The following is a 15055-nucleotide window of genomic DNA, read 5'->3' as shown; positions in this document are numbered from 1 at the left end:
ATGATCTAGTACACAATAAACACTTCAACCCATACGATCTAGTACACAATAAACACTTCAACCAGTGAAGAGTAGCCTGCACTGTACAGAACACAGTTTATCAGTGAAGAGTAGCCTACACTATACAGAACACAGTTTATCAGTGAAGAGTAGCCTACACTGCACAGAACAATTGCAGATATCAATTGCATTTTTGATACAAGTAAAATCTATGGTCACATTTGTGTTTTTCTTTCATTTTTAAGAGGAATATATCTCCCAGTGGTTTCCTATTGAAATGCATTTATACCTATTGTTGCCAGGAGTCGGAGGCAAATAGTACGTTTTGTCTTCACATCTGGTCACTTGTTTTTTTTTAATGAACTGCTGTAACTTCCTCATTCTTCTGAGAGAAGCCTAACCGGACAGACGCAAACGTTATCCTGCCGCATCTTGTCTCCTGTTTTACAGGTTGGTACTATTAACAAACACACAATGTCACAAAATAGTAATTGGACAAGGTTAGCTAAATGTAGACGAGTCTGTATATGAGTTGTGAAGTGTGTACTGGTTAATATAACCGAGTAGAACAAGGCTTCGTTTTCCGGACTTGTAGGCGAGTTGTTGCGAAAGTGGGTGGGGGAGGAGACTGGCGTCAAGTAGAAACACAATGTCGAGGGCTGGAAATGAAATGGAAATGAGTGAGGACGAGTTACGTGAAGTGGGAGGTGTAGTGAAGAGCTCGGGAACCGGAGCCTCACATAAACGGACATGTTAAAGAAGTATCTGGTCCAGTAGGAGGGACATTTTTGGAGAGTGTAAAGAATTGCTATTCTCTTATGCAAGTGATCAGCCTACTGCTAAATGCATGGCTACAACTCACAGTAAAGGATGTGGGGCCCCCTACAGGATAACTCACGCACACACACCCCCATCCAGCACACACACAGTCCCCTTTAGCTGAACGGATGTGACGGCGGGATTCGAGAGTGACGGACGGCCCAGCTGAGCCAATGGCGGAAGACTACAGACTGAGCCAATGGCGGAAGACTACAGACGGACGGCCCAGCTGAACCAATCAAAAGATCCGATCTCCCAGGATCAACCTACTTTCTGTTTTGTATAAATTGTATTGTAACGGTTCACTCTTCCTCTTTCCTGCTGTTCTGTGCGAGCGAATGGGAGAGCCGTATATACGTGTACCAGATATTCTCACTCTGAATAAATCTGTCGCTTGTCGTACAATCTACCACCTTGTCTGAATCGATCCTTAACGGCTCACCCTTCTACATATCCTTTTATCAACAGAATTTGGTAGCAGAGGATGGTTTAATAACGGTCCGGTCGAAGAGAGTTGATTGGGTGTGAGAAGGAGAGTGACGGAAGGACGGTTCCAAAAAAGACGGGTGAAGGAATTCGGGGGAGGACAATAATTCTGCTCAACTCGGGAAACTGATCTAAAAGGTGCACTATAAACAAGGTAAGCAAAACCTGTTAAATCAAACTTTGCATATTGTCGTATAGTCTGTCTAAATTTTGATCAGTATTTCCGAGTAAGTATGAATTCTTGTGTAAATTTATAATTTGCTGACAAGTTGAAAGTACAGTGAAGTGAACATATGTGGTACAAACCGGCGACGGCCGGGTGATTAAATCATTGATGAGATATCAGTAAGGGGGTAGTTAATTACTATTCATTAAATCTGGCGCCGAGGGGATAAATTGTAATTTTGTCCCGTGACCCGGTCAGCACAGTCTGATAGCTTTCAATGATGAGGTATCACTTTTGAGGCCTGGATTAGTTCCGATAGGGGTCAATAACAGATCAGTAAGTGAATAGTTAATTACTATTCATTAAACCTGGCGCCGAGGGGACAAATTGTAATTTTGTCCGAGACTCGAAGTCCAGTCTGATGGTGTTGATTGAGGGGTCGGACACGGAGGATTTGGATAAGATAAGTTCCGAGGGGTTAATAACATCAGTAAGTGAATAGTTAATTACTATTCATTAAACCTGGCGCCGAGGGGACAAATTGTAATTTTGTTCCGAGACTTAATCCAGTCTGATGGTGTTGATTGATAGGGGTCGGACATGGATATGGATTCAGCACGGTAGAGATTAGGGATAAAAATCAGTAAGGGGATAGTTAATTACTATTCATTAAACCTGGCGCCGAGAGGGGAAAAGATTGGCAACTTTGTCCCGCGACTCGGTCGAAGACCAGTCTGATAAGTAGTCCAATAATAAAGATAAGCTGATAATGATTAGAGAGAAACGTGTATTTGTAACTGTTCATATAAAATGTAATGTGGTTGTAATCGTCTCCATCAAGATTGTTGATGGTTTGAGAGACAGAGAGAGAACTCAAGAAGGGTTATTGGATAATCCGAAACTTATATGTTGTATGTAAACTTCCATGTTGTATGTAAACTTCCATGTTGTATGTATCTATAACTTCTGTGTAAAATGTATAATCAGGAACAAAATGACTGATGTATAATTGAAATAAGATCTGAATATAATATTTAATATTGTGACTATATAGTCGAATAGATCCCTTGGTTGCGCGCTCCACGAAAGCTATACCAATCCAATCGTTTTTCTCGAACTGAATATACAAGGAAAAGCTCTGAGATAAGGCAGAGTGTGAGCAATAGTGTCTCCTCGAATACGTTGTTGTTATTAACTAACGACGGGCTAAGTATATTCTAATTATATTCAAGTAGTCTGGTAAAATTCCGATTAATTTCCGATTGAATTAAAATTGAATTACGATTTAAAATTCACAATGGCGACCCCCAATACTCCAAAGCTGAAGTTTATGAGTTCCTAGATAAAAAAAAAATAGAATATAGATCAGGGGAAAGGGACAGTGGAAGGATATAAAGAAAGTCTGGGAGGGAGTAAAGTTAAGATGGACGCAAGCAGGTTACCTAGGAGGGGACTGCCAACCGGGGTCCAGTTGAAAACAATGGAATGTGGGTTAAGGGAGACGTTGCAGGAAGCTAGAGACAAGGAAATAGGAAGAAACAAGGCCCATTTATTGAGGAACCAAGGGACCAAACAGAGAGAGAGAGCAGAAGAGGAAACTAAAGATAGGAACTTGGGCCATAGAAGAAGCGCAGAAAGCACAACTAAAAAAAAATCCTGAAATGATATGGGGTTGCCACTCCCCCACGAGGGGCAGATGAACAGACGAGCTACCACCAGGAGATGGCGCCAAATCCCTCTACATGTATAATTACTAAAACATACAATACATGACAAATGGTGACCCTGACGTGGTCTGGTAAAAGATATCGCTGGACATTGGTGTGCCAGCCGATTGGCCAGTACTGTCGTTGGACGGTGTGTCTCACAAATCCTGACCGGTCAACTAAAAAGGGTAAGCAGACACCTGTTGTGGAAAACTAAAGTTCTGCACATTGGAGTTATACAAATTTAGTTTTGTGAGACACCTGTTTGATGTAAGTTACTAAATTTAAACTATTATGATGTGTGAGATTGGAAAATAGTTGAGAAAGTAATATCTCCATTGGCAACTGCAATTTTATTATTGATCAACCATACTTAATGGTGCATTGTGTATGGGATGTACTAGTATGCCTGGTTGGTAGGTGGTAACAGAGATCACTTACCACGTGTATGAATGATGGGTAACGGGTGGCCACCAAAGCTTGAATGGATAGTCTGGGACTACATGTATGAGTGGTGAGCAACGAGTGATCGCCAAAGTGCGAATAGAAAGTCATATGATGCGAACGTGATGTATTAGGCAGGGCCAAGTGTGAATGACGGATATTTAAATTGATTACTCGGACTTGAGATCGATTTAGCCGTAGGGAAAGGGTATCACTTGGGTTTCAGTAAAGACATTGGTTGTTGGCAGTATTGTAGTGTACATGGAATATCGTTGGAAATGGAAAAGGTGTAGAGAACGCTGAAGTCCACTCTAGATTTAAATAAAGGCAGAGAGGGCAAGGAGTGGAGGAGACTGGGTGAGAAGCTGTACAGAGTATGGACAGAAGGTGGGGCTATTGCATCTCCTACTGGTCTGCTTGCTGGGGAGAATGAAGATCTGTGTGTGTCTGGTGTAAATTGAAGTTTACTGGCGTAAATGAAGATTTGTGAGACTCAAATCGTGTGCATGAAATACGTTTGATATTCAGTCGGGGACTAATATCGGTATGAATGAGGTCGGGGATTTTTTATGATAAGAATGTTGAAAAGTCGCAGGCTTGCTGATGAGAGTAATATCATAGAATATTGAGGGGGTGTGCAAGACTGTTGGAAAAGGTGTTCAACTCTATTAACGTAAAATTCTGTGTGTAGAGTTATATTATGAAGTTTGGATTATACTAAAATTGTAGAATTACATAATCAACATCTGAACATACTTACGATAAACATTAATTGAGCCACTGAGTAATAGATAAGATATACACTAGGTACGGGGCGACGGGTGTGGTCGATGTAAGACGGGAGTGGTGTTTTAACCAAGTGATGAGAAATAAGGTAGATTTATTTTGTTCTTTTAATTAGTTTACACAAGTACTCCCCGGTTATTGATTTTGGTTTGATTGTTCAGATAACACAAATGAAATTAAACAGGAGGTTAAGATAGACTAACATTAGAATCTGTTTTCATTATGGGGTACAATGAAAGGCCCGCCAGAGGGGATTGCAGACTGAGGTTTTTATGTTACAGGGACTGCACAATTATCACAGTTGTGTGTGTGTCTAATGGCTGGGGATTTAAGAAGTATTTTTGGGGAGACAATTTGGAGAAACATGAATAAAACATGAAACACAGAGACAAATTATTTGAGTATGAGGGGATTATCATAATTATTAGGTTTTGTTTTTGTAGTAAACGTTTGGGTTAAGGGGATTTTCACGCACTGCAAAGACCTTGAAAGTTGGAGAGAAGTGAGGAGAGTTTTGGAAGGGGGGCCAGAACAGGCAAAGATAGCAGTTGCTGAGTGGAGACAGGGGGGAGAGTTGGACATGTAGAAAATGTAGGGGGAGCTCCTACAGGATAATGTCAGAACATATGGATACTATACTAATCTTACCTAAGTCATTATTTAGAGTAGGTAAGGTTGATACCTGGGCAAAGCCAGATATCAAAAGGGGGATGGGTGTAAATTGTGGTCTAGGATAGGATGGGGACGGGTGTAAATTGTGGTCTAGGATAGGATGGGGACTATTGGATAAGAAACTAATAATAAAAAATAAAATAAAAATGTAAGCTAACAATTGGGCATAGAAGTTAAAGATGTAATCAGATAAAACATATGAGAAATTGTTTGTTAACCAAGCCTGTATGTCCAGGATTTTATGCATTACAGGTGAACTACAGGTGAAGTCACTCAATCCAGTCCCAGAGGCTTGGGGACCATAGAAGACCCCTGGTGACAGCTAGCTGAAAGAGCTGCCCAGATTCATATCGCACGGCGGAAGGGTAAGACACTTTTTCACTGTCGGACAATAAACAGAGTTCGGGAGAAGAACTGGAATTAACAGAATTCCGGGGCTAACTCCCGAATGAAGTAACCCTACCTGTCCTATCACCCCTGTTTTTGTCCATAGGAGTGAGGATGTGTCTGGCTCTGGCTAAGTGATGTGTATTTTGTTCCAAAATGAACATAAGAGATCCCTAGATCTGGGTAGACAGGAAGTTAGAGTAGAGATTACATGATAACCGACTTCGGACTGTTCTAGGATTGGAGAAGAGGGTATCCTTATAGCATAGAGGGTCCCACAAGGGTGGATAGGTTTTCCATGATATGGGGGAAACCTGGGAGCAATGTTGAACTTTGTAAAGGTGATGAAATCCTACTAACCATAAAAAATATTAAGCTCTATGATGCAGGCACTCACACCCTCGGACTACAAAGGACGAGGACAGACATGATGGGTGTGTTTTCTATTAAGGTACTGCCAAGACCAGAGGTAATCGGACACACTCCTCTACCACCACTGTGTTAAAAATACCATTCAGATAATTAATGTTAGAGACTATTCGGCTATTGATCAATTAGGAACTGGGACTGGTTTTGATGGTAGGGACAATTTGTGGCTGTCTTATATGAGGTACACAGCTAAATCCCTGACAATAAAGGACTGCATTATTTGTAGTCATGCTAGACCTGTTCTGGCTACACACCCATTTGGTGTTGGGGCATATGGGGGCAATTACAGTTGCATCACGGGTACAGGTAATGGCATTGATTATGGGAGATTGCCTGGAGCTGATTGCAGCAGTAACATAACCATTAATTCCACTTGTGGATGATGTGTGGAGCCAAAAGAGTGCTGAGATCCATTCTTAGAGGAGAATGGCAAGGTACGTGTGGTCTGACCAGTTTGATAATTCCACTGACCATTGTTGATGTTACTGCTGAACAGCTGCTGAGTTCTGTATCCAGGGGACCTGAGAACATTCCATCCCATGGGAGACATAGACGTAGTGCTCCATGGACAGAGGATGTAGTTGACATACACTAACCTGTTGGGAGTGCCAGTGGGGGTTCCTCATGAGTTTCAGGCCTTGGGTAGGAATGATGGACTCTGGCACTTACTACCTAGTATGGGTCCAGCCATGGTGGATGCTAGACAGACTGCATGGATTAATTATATCTACTATAATCAACAGCGTTTGGTGAATTACTCCCGTGATGCACTCACTGGTATGTCTGAACAGCTTGAGGCCACATTTGGGGTTTCCAGACAGAATACACTTGCCTTGGATATGCTTCTTGCCAGTCAGGGGACGTCTGCAAGATGTTCGGTAAACAATGTTGCACGTATATTCATAATAATACCAGTCCAGATGGTGATATATCTAAGGCGGGCTTGATACACTATCTGCTAAGATGAGGTCCACGGGGGGGGGTGGAGGAGTCTGTTCTCTTGGCCTGGTTTGGTAAGTACACTGGTATGATGGTTACTGGATTTCTGACCCTAATTATTGTATTATTTGTTATTGATATGCTGCTTGCATCATACTGTGTTTTAAGAAGTCTGTTACAGATGTGATGAAGGATTCAGGGAGGATGGGACTGACTGAGGATGACACATGATATGCTGTTGTGAAGGTTTGGAGCCCCTGGGTGGCAAGGAGCCCACCTGGTACAGGATAGGATTAGCTGAGAGGACCAGATGGTTTCTAATAATTCTTTACTCTGTTTTCCATGACCAAAGTTTTATCCTACATCTTACATGTCAATAACAATAAAGTTTTATCCTGTTTTTGATAAGTGACACCCTTGCGGGTGACAAAAGGGGGAAACAAAAGCATACAACAAAGGCATATATCACTTCTTATTAATAATACACTTTTTATTATTTTCATGAAATGCTATGACTACTGAAATAAAGGATAGTGAGTGACACCCTAGCGGGTGTCAAAAGGGGGACTTAGATTTCACACTATTTTCTTTTGTTCAGTTTTTGAATGAGCTGTTCTCTTTTGACATGAAGGTAGTTTAAACTTTGTAACTGTTATATGATTCATTGCTGAATTTGTGTTCACACCCATGGGGTTATTTTACATTATAGCCATTACCATATATAAGATTGAATATTATCTGCTGTTGCCTTGTGTGGAGGTATGTATGTGTTATGCTACCTAGCTGATTTGAAACATTGTTAAAAGTATCAGGGCCATGGAACTTTCTCATGCTGGAAAATACAGAAGGGAGGGCACATTCAGAGTGTGGGTTGCGAGAACAAGCGGTCTTTTTGTTAGATAACAGGAGCCAGGTGCGAGATAATGGTATGGAGCATGAGACCCATCTTTCAGTTTGCAGCCATTTTAGGAGGGGGATCCAGTTGCTTATATTGATTAAGCTTCTCCATTGTATGTCGTGTCCCATCTGGGATGGGAAGAGGGGGAAATTATTTTTCTTTGTGGGCCATTTCCGTATAGACTTACCTAGCATAGGCTATTTTTCCTTTTTGGATTATGTTTTCGTTTTGCTTGGAGTAATGTCTCTGGACTATATCACATCTCTTAGGAGATGTGAAGAGAGGGAATCACAGCGTTTTCCCGCTGGAAAAAGTTGGCATATGTGGACAATCATTTTACTTTTATTTTGAGATGTTCTCCGCTCTGTTGAATGAGGGTTGTAAGTTCCTAGGTGGCTGGTAGCCAACTTAGTACATAGTGGGATTGAATGGAGAACATGATGGTAATATACATATGTCTATTTCTGTTTAATACCGTGCCTTATTTCTTAGTCCATTAGGGAGAAGTTTCTCTTTGTGTCTGGATCTAGTTAGGTTGTGTCACGTCTCTGGTGAGACGTGAAGAGAGGGTTTTGTAAAGAATTGCTATTCTCTTATGCAAGTGATCAGCCTACTGCTAAATGCATGGCTACAACTCACAGTAAAGGATGTGGGGCCCCCTACAGGATAACTCACGCACACACACCCCCATCCAGCACACACACAGTCCCCTTTAGCTGAACGGATGTGACGGCGGGATTCGAGAGTGACGGACGGCCCAGCTGAGCCAATGGCGGAAGACTACAGACGGACGGCCCCGCTGAGCCGATGGCGGAAGACTACAGACGAACGGCCCAGCTGAACCAATCAAAAGATCCGATCTCCCAGGATCAACCTACTTTCTGTTTTGTATAAATTGTATTGTAACGGTTCACTCTTCCTCTTTTTCCTGCTGTTCTGTGCGAGCGAATGGGAGAGCCGTATATACGTGTACCAGATATTCTCACTCTGAATAAATCTGTCGCTTGTCGTACAATCTACCACCTTGTCTGAATCGATCCTTAACCGGCTCACCCTTCTACATATCCTTTTATCAACAAGAGCAAGATCCTGGCCTTTTTGGCGGGTCCATTTGTAGTTTCAGTGTGGGTGTAAAATGAGTTGAGTCGGTGAAGGTAATCTGTAGTGGGCTTGTGATGTGTTCTTCTTCCGCCTTGGTGTTCTTCTTCCGCCTTGGTGTTCTTCTTCCGCCCCCCCATCTTGTTGTGATGTAGGCAGGGTGGAGTGAATGGTGAGACAGAAGAGTCAGTAGCTCTATTCGGACGCGATAATCTATCCATGATAATATGAAACAGGTTCAGGGATAAAAGTGTGTTTGATTAAATGTTCCTAAACAAAGAGGAAGACATAATACCAACTGTGGTCCCCATTCAAATCACATTGGACCAATCATGACAAGTGAAAACTAGTCAGGTGAGAACGCATGTTATAATTGATTTGGTGTCATGTTTATTTTTGTTCAAACTGAGCACTTTTGTTAAATTGAGTCCATGAATTAATGTTTAATCATGTTGGGGGGGGCTGTTAGTTGAGCATGAATTAATGTTTAATCCTGTTGGGGGGCTTTAAGTTGAGTCCATGAATTAATGTTGAATCCTGTTGGGGGGCTGTTAGTCGAGCATGAATTAATGTTGACTCCTGTTGTGGGGGGCTTTAAGTTGAGTCCATGAATTAATGTTGAATCCTGTTGGGGGCTTTAAGTTGAGTCCATGAATTAATGTTGAATCCTGTTGGGGGGCTTTAAGTTGAGTCCATGAATTAATGTTGAATCCTGTTGGGGGGCTTTAAGTTGAGTCCATGAATGAATGTTGAATCCTGTTGGGGGGCTTTAAGTTGAGTCCATGAATTAATGTTGCATCCTGTTGGGGGGCTTTAAGTTGAGTCCATGAATTAACGTTGAATCCTGTTGGGGGGCTTTAAGTTGAGTCCATGAATTAATGTTGATTCCTGTTGGGGGGCTTTAAGTTGAGTCCATGAATTAATGTTGAATCCTGTTGGGGGGCTTTAAGTTGAGTCCATGAATTAATGTTGCATCCTGTTGGGGGGCTTTAAGTTGAGTCCATGAATTAATGTTGCATCCTGTTTGGGGGGCTTTAAGTTGAGTCCATGAATTAATGTTGCATCCTGTTGGGGGTTCTCCTCTCTTGTTTTAACCCCTGTGCACATATTCTTAGCTAAGGAATGTTCTTCATCTGTGGTGCAGATCCACTTGCCTACCTGGTTAAATAAAGTTTAAATAAAAATAAATAAAAAAGGAATGTAATCTAGCATGATTATTCTATGTTTAGAAAACTATTTGAATTGAATAGACTGAAACCGGTTGGTTTATTTGTTATTTATTTTACCTTTATTTAACCAGGCAAGTCAGTTAAGAACAGATTCTTATTTTCAATGACGGCCTGGGAACAGTGGGTTAACTGCCTGTTCAGGGGCAGAACGACAGATTTGTACCATGTCAGCTCGGAGATATGAACTTGCAACCTTTCGGTTACTAGTCCAACGCTCTAACCACAAGGCTACCCTGCCGCCCCGGTGGGACATGACGATGTGCAGGTGAACACAACAGCAGAACACGAATGGTGTTTTGTCAAACATCCACAGATAGACTATCCTAAAGTGTTACCAATGAAGGCTTGTAGCTGTTAGCAACAAACAGTGAGCCATTGTCTTACGTCAGATAGTTTGACCATTTCATCTACTCTGTCATACTGTATTAACTTTATTTGATCAAAGATCAAGAGCTGTTGTTGAGGATAACTCATATTATACATATGGCAGGATGTAATAGGACTGTTGTTGGTCTTGTGTATCTACAGCATAATCCTTTTCTGTCTTGACTTAGAACGTCAAACTCCTGTTTTATTTCAGTTCCAGAGCGGTCCATTGTCAGAGCGGTCCATCGTCAGAGCGGTCCATTGTCAGAGCGGTCCATTGTCAGAGCGGTCCATCGTCAGAGCGGTCCATCGTCAGAGCGGTCCATCGTCAGAGCGGTCCATTGTCAGAGCGGTCCATCGTCAGAGCGGTCCATCGTCAGAGCGGTCCATCGTCAGAGCGGTCCATCGTCAGAGCGGTCCATCGCCAGAGCGGTCCATCGTCAGAGCGGTCCATTGTCAGATCAAATGGCTTCAAATAACAAAAAGATGAAAATGTCTGAACCTCATAATACCAAGGTCAGGATAATGTTGATACCACATTTCTACTCCATCATGAAATATTTGTTTAGTATATTTAGTATATTGATAATGACTAACTGGTTTTGATAAGCTTTAACATGCCTAAGAGTCCTCTGAATATGTTATGGGGGCACAATTTATTATAATTTAACCAGACAAACATAATATCTATAAAGATTATTAACATTCTTTATAAATTTCTCTACAGGAAGAACACTGTCACCGATTGTCCTTTTCTAGCGGAGACTCAGGCCGAACAGATAAAGGGGAAATCACCTGTACCGAACCTGGCAACATAATAGAAGTTCTCAGAAGAAATGAGATCTTCTGTAAATTAATGAAAAGGTGAAGGGAGAGAAGTTGTCATTGTGAATGAAAAAGGGGCCATAGCGGAGCACTTTCCATGTTGCTTAATTAAGAAAGATGAGCTCCTCGTTATATTCACTTTCCCTAAATCTAAAACACCGGCCATAGATGAGAAAAGGGAACTTGCACAGGGAAAAGAGCAACAGCAAAAATCCTCATTTGTCACTTTCTGTGTTGGGGTAACAGGTGGGAAAAATATCACAAGCAAGGAGGTACTTAAACACCCAAAACATAAGCATTTTAGCCCTCTGTGTATCTATGCAAAATGTGGGGATACAGTCAAGTCAGCTCTGGAAGCAGATGGGCGTTTCTCAGACATAGTGTTTGCAGAAACATGTACACTTTGTGAGGAACCCCAAAAACAAACAAATATTACTATGTCCACTGTAGTAAACTTGCTAAAAGATCGCAGATTTCAAATTTTTCTAAAGGAACCAACAAACAGAGAAGTGCTTGGCACACAAAATCAAAGATTTCTGACACAAGATTCAAATCTGAGGGTGACACCACACAACCCTCTCAGTCCAACTCAAGTGCAAAATCGGAGGAGGGGCCCTCTCAGTCCAACTCAAGTGCAAAATCGGAGGAGGGGCCCTCTGTGGGAAATATGACACAGGAGCGACAGGAAATACAGGCAAATAAGAAACAAAAATACATTCCCATGCCAGATTCTAGGGAAATTCATCAGATCTTATGCGACCAGTTTAAACGTTTACAAGATCACATGAAGAGTAGGTATCCACAGGAGAAATCTGAGTCTGAAGTGATAGAGTTGATGAGGGAGGAATTTGGTAAGAAACCGGAGAGTTTTACTGAAGTGTACAGGTTAACAGAGCTGGCAGAAGTGACCACCTCAGTCTGTAAGGTCGAGCACGAATTCATCGAAGGAACAGGTTTCCTGCTGTTCGATAACTTCATCCTGACAAATGGTCATTTGTTCAAGGATGAAGGTGTACTTCAGGGAAAGAGACTGTCGGTTCCCACAACTGTCACGTTTAATTTTGACAACCCACTTGGATCAGGTCAGTGGAAGGTAAATGTTAAACCAGAAGTGGTTGCCCTCAATATGGAGTTGATAGGTGGAGCGTCAGGTTGACTATGCCATACTGGAGTTGAGTACCCCATTAAAAGGCTATAAGTTTCCTCCAGGTGTCCTTCAGAAGTATGGCCCAGTCCCTCAGACAGGTGGGATCTACATCGTTGGCCATCCAGATGGAGCGTTAAAAGATGGACTCCACGACCATAATAGAGGTGGAACAAAGAAATGCAGCTGAGATCAAACATTTAGGAGAGAAACGAGAGCTCCATCATGTCAATCAAAGAAAGCATTTTGGGTGATGAGTTGGACAAAGAGTTTAATGAGCAGATAATGCAGGGAATCTGAATGTGCTGACCTATAACACCTTCTGCTTTAATGGAGCCTCTGGGTCTCCGTTATAAATCCCAGTCATTGTCAAGTAATTAATGGCATCCCAGTATATGGCTGCCAGGTGATTGCCATGCATACTGGTGGCTTTTTGTACAAATGTAAGGAAACTCTTGAAACTCAGAGTGTGATTGAATATGCAATCCCTCTCAGGACCATTCTAGAAAACGTATTGGTCTACTTGGTGGAGACAAACGATGTTCAAATGTTGTCAAGATTCACCGATGTTGCCATGGAAAACCCACATCTGTTTGAGCTCATTGCACGTCTTATCATCGGGTGACGGCCACATTGCCGCCTGGATACTCTGATATCCTTGACGGAATATGGAAGACAATATCACGAAGTCGTAAAAGAGATGAGATGCAGAAATTGATCATTGAAATAAGTGTAGGTACATCAAGGATCGGATTGAGATGCTGAGCTGTGTTTTAACAGAAGTTAGGGCGGCTGTGTGTCGGGGAAGCAGCTTTAGGACATTTAAATAAATAAAAATAATGCTTTTATTGTCACACACACAGCAGATATGTGCAGTGAAATGGATTGTTTTACAGGGTCAGCCATAGTAGTACAGCACCCTGGAGCACCTTTAGTATTTGAACCAGTGACCTTTCAGTTGCAACACTCTAACCTCTAGGCTACCCGCCTTCCCCTTCGCTTATTTGCAACTGTAGACGTAAGCTATAGAGGGATATGGTGATGTGCCCATATTATTTAGGAAAGCCACGGTATCACATATCATCGCTGTCGGGTGAAAACCTCTGGTCTCTGAAACACACTTTTTAGGATATTGAAGGGAAAAAAACGACCATATTTTACCCATTAAACAAACATTACATTTCAAAACTACTGAAGATATCTTGTATCTTGCATTTTAGTTGTCCTAGAGTCATGAAATGTTCCACCAATATACATATAAAAGAAATGAAAATGGTTTTCATCAGACACATGACAATACATTGAATAGACTGCAGATGTTTACTTTGTAATGCAGCAATAAAGGTAGAAGAGCCAATGCTGTATCAGGAATATAGTGACTGGAAAGGGGATGGAAACATCCCTGGTAATCTCCTTTGGCCAGAACTTCATAACAGAGTTTACAGACTCATCAAAAGATACAGGTTTGACACACTGGGTTGAACAAATCATAGTTTTGGTATATTGATTATGGTGAATCATTATTCGTTGTTGTTGTTGTTGTTGTTTTTACTCATGTTTAATTCAATCATTGTTATGTCTTGAATTCATTTATTGAATCCTATCCTTTATTATTTTATAGAGAATATCTTGCTTTGTTAAATTAGTAGACTTTTAAATACTTTACTGATTGTATTGTACAGAGAGCAGGACTGCCCTGTCTCTCTCTCTCTAGACCCTGGTTGTTATTAGCAGGACTGCCCTGTCTCTCTCTCTAGACCTGGTTGTTATTAGCAGGACTGCCCTGTCTCTCTCTCTAGACCTGGTTGTTATTAGCAGGACTGCCCTGTCTCTCTCTCTAGACCTGGTTGTTATTAGCAGGACTGCCCTGTCTCTCTCTCTAGACCTGGTTGTTATTAGCAGGACTGCCCTGTCTCTCTCTCTAGACCTGGTTGTTATTAGCTGCCCTGTCTCTCTCTCTAGACCTGGTTGTTATTAGCAGGACTGCCCTGTCTCTCTCTAGACCTGGTTGTTATTAGCAGGACTGCCCTGTCTCTCTCTCTAGACCTGGTTGTTATTAGCAGGACTGCCCTGTCTCTCTCTCTAGACCTGGTTGTTATTAGCCTGCCCTGTCTCTCTCTCTAGACCTGGTTGTTATTAGCAGGACTGCCCTGTCTCTCTCTCTAGACCTGGTTGTTATTGGGACTGCCCTGTCTCTCTCTCTAGACCTGGTTGTTATTAGCAGGACTGCCCTGTCTCTCTCTCTAGACCTGGTTGTTATTAGCAGGACTGCCCTGTCTCTCTCTCTAGACCTGGTTGTTATTAGCAGGACTGCCCTGTCTCTCTCTCTAGACCTGGTTGTTATTAGCAGGACTGCCCTGTCTCTATCTCTAGACCTGGTTGTTATTAGCAGGACTGCCCTGTCTCTCTCTCTAGACCTGGTTGTTGAGCTCTATAGGTCATTTAGACTATTCAACTCTACATTGAGATTGTGGTGTAGAAGTGGGGAAACCGTAAGGTGTTACATCATCTGTTTGGGTTTATTACGTTGTGTGTACACAGGCAGTCCAATTAAGATCTTTTCATTCACTAATTGATCTTTTGACCAATCAGATCAGCTCTTTTGCAAATAATTAGTTAAACGATCTGAATTGATCTGCTTGTGTAAACACAATATAATAA

At 41.8% G+C, this 15055-nt stretch overlaps 1 protein-coding gene and 1 long non-coding RNA gene across 2 annotated transcripts in view; both read left to right on the top strand.

The window, feature by feature from the left end:
• LOC124018745 (nuclear pore complex protein Nup107-like) overlaps positions 1-15055 on the top strand; it is a 230538-nt gene that overhangs the window by 213975 nt on the left and 1508 nt on the right. The window lies entirely within an intron of this gene.
• On the top strand, positions 8688-11288 carry LOC124018757. The gene is made up of 3 exons (XR_006835672.1): positions 8688-9184; positions 10640-10941; positions 11153-11288. It is a non-coding gene; the product is annotated as an uncharacterized LOC124018757 (long non-coding RNA).

The sequence above is a fragment of the Oncorhynchus gorbuscha genome, unplaced genomic scaffold, assembly GCF_021184085.1.
Source record: "Oncorhynchus gorbuscha isolate QuinsamMale2020 ecotype Even-year unplaced genomic scaffold, OgorEven_v1.0 Un_scaffold_576, whole genome shotgun sequence".
In the NCBI taxonomy this organism is placed as follows: Eukaryota; Metazoa; Chordata; class Actinopteri; order Salmoniformes; family Salmonidae; genus Oncorhynchus; species Oncorhynchus gorbuscha.
Note: the sequence above shows the minus strand (reverse complement) of the source record. Positions and strands in the feature narration are given on the sequence as shown.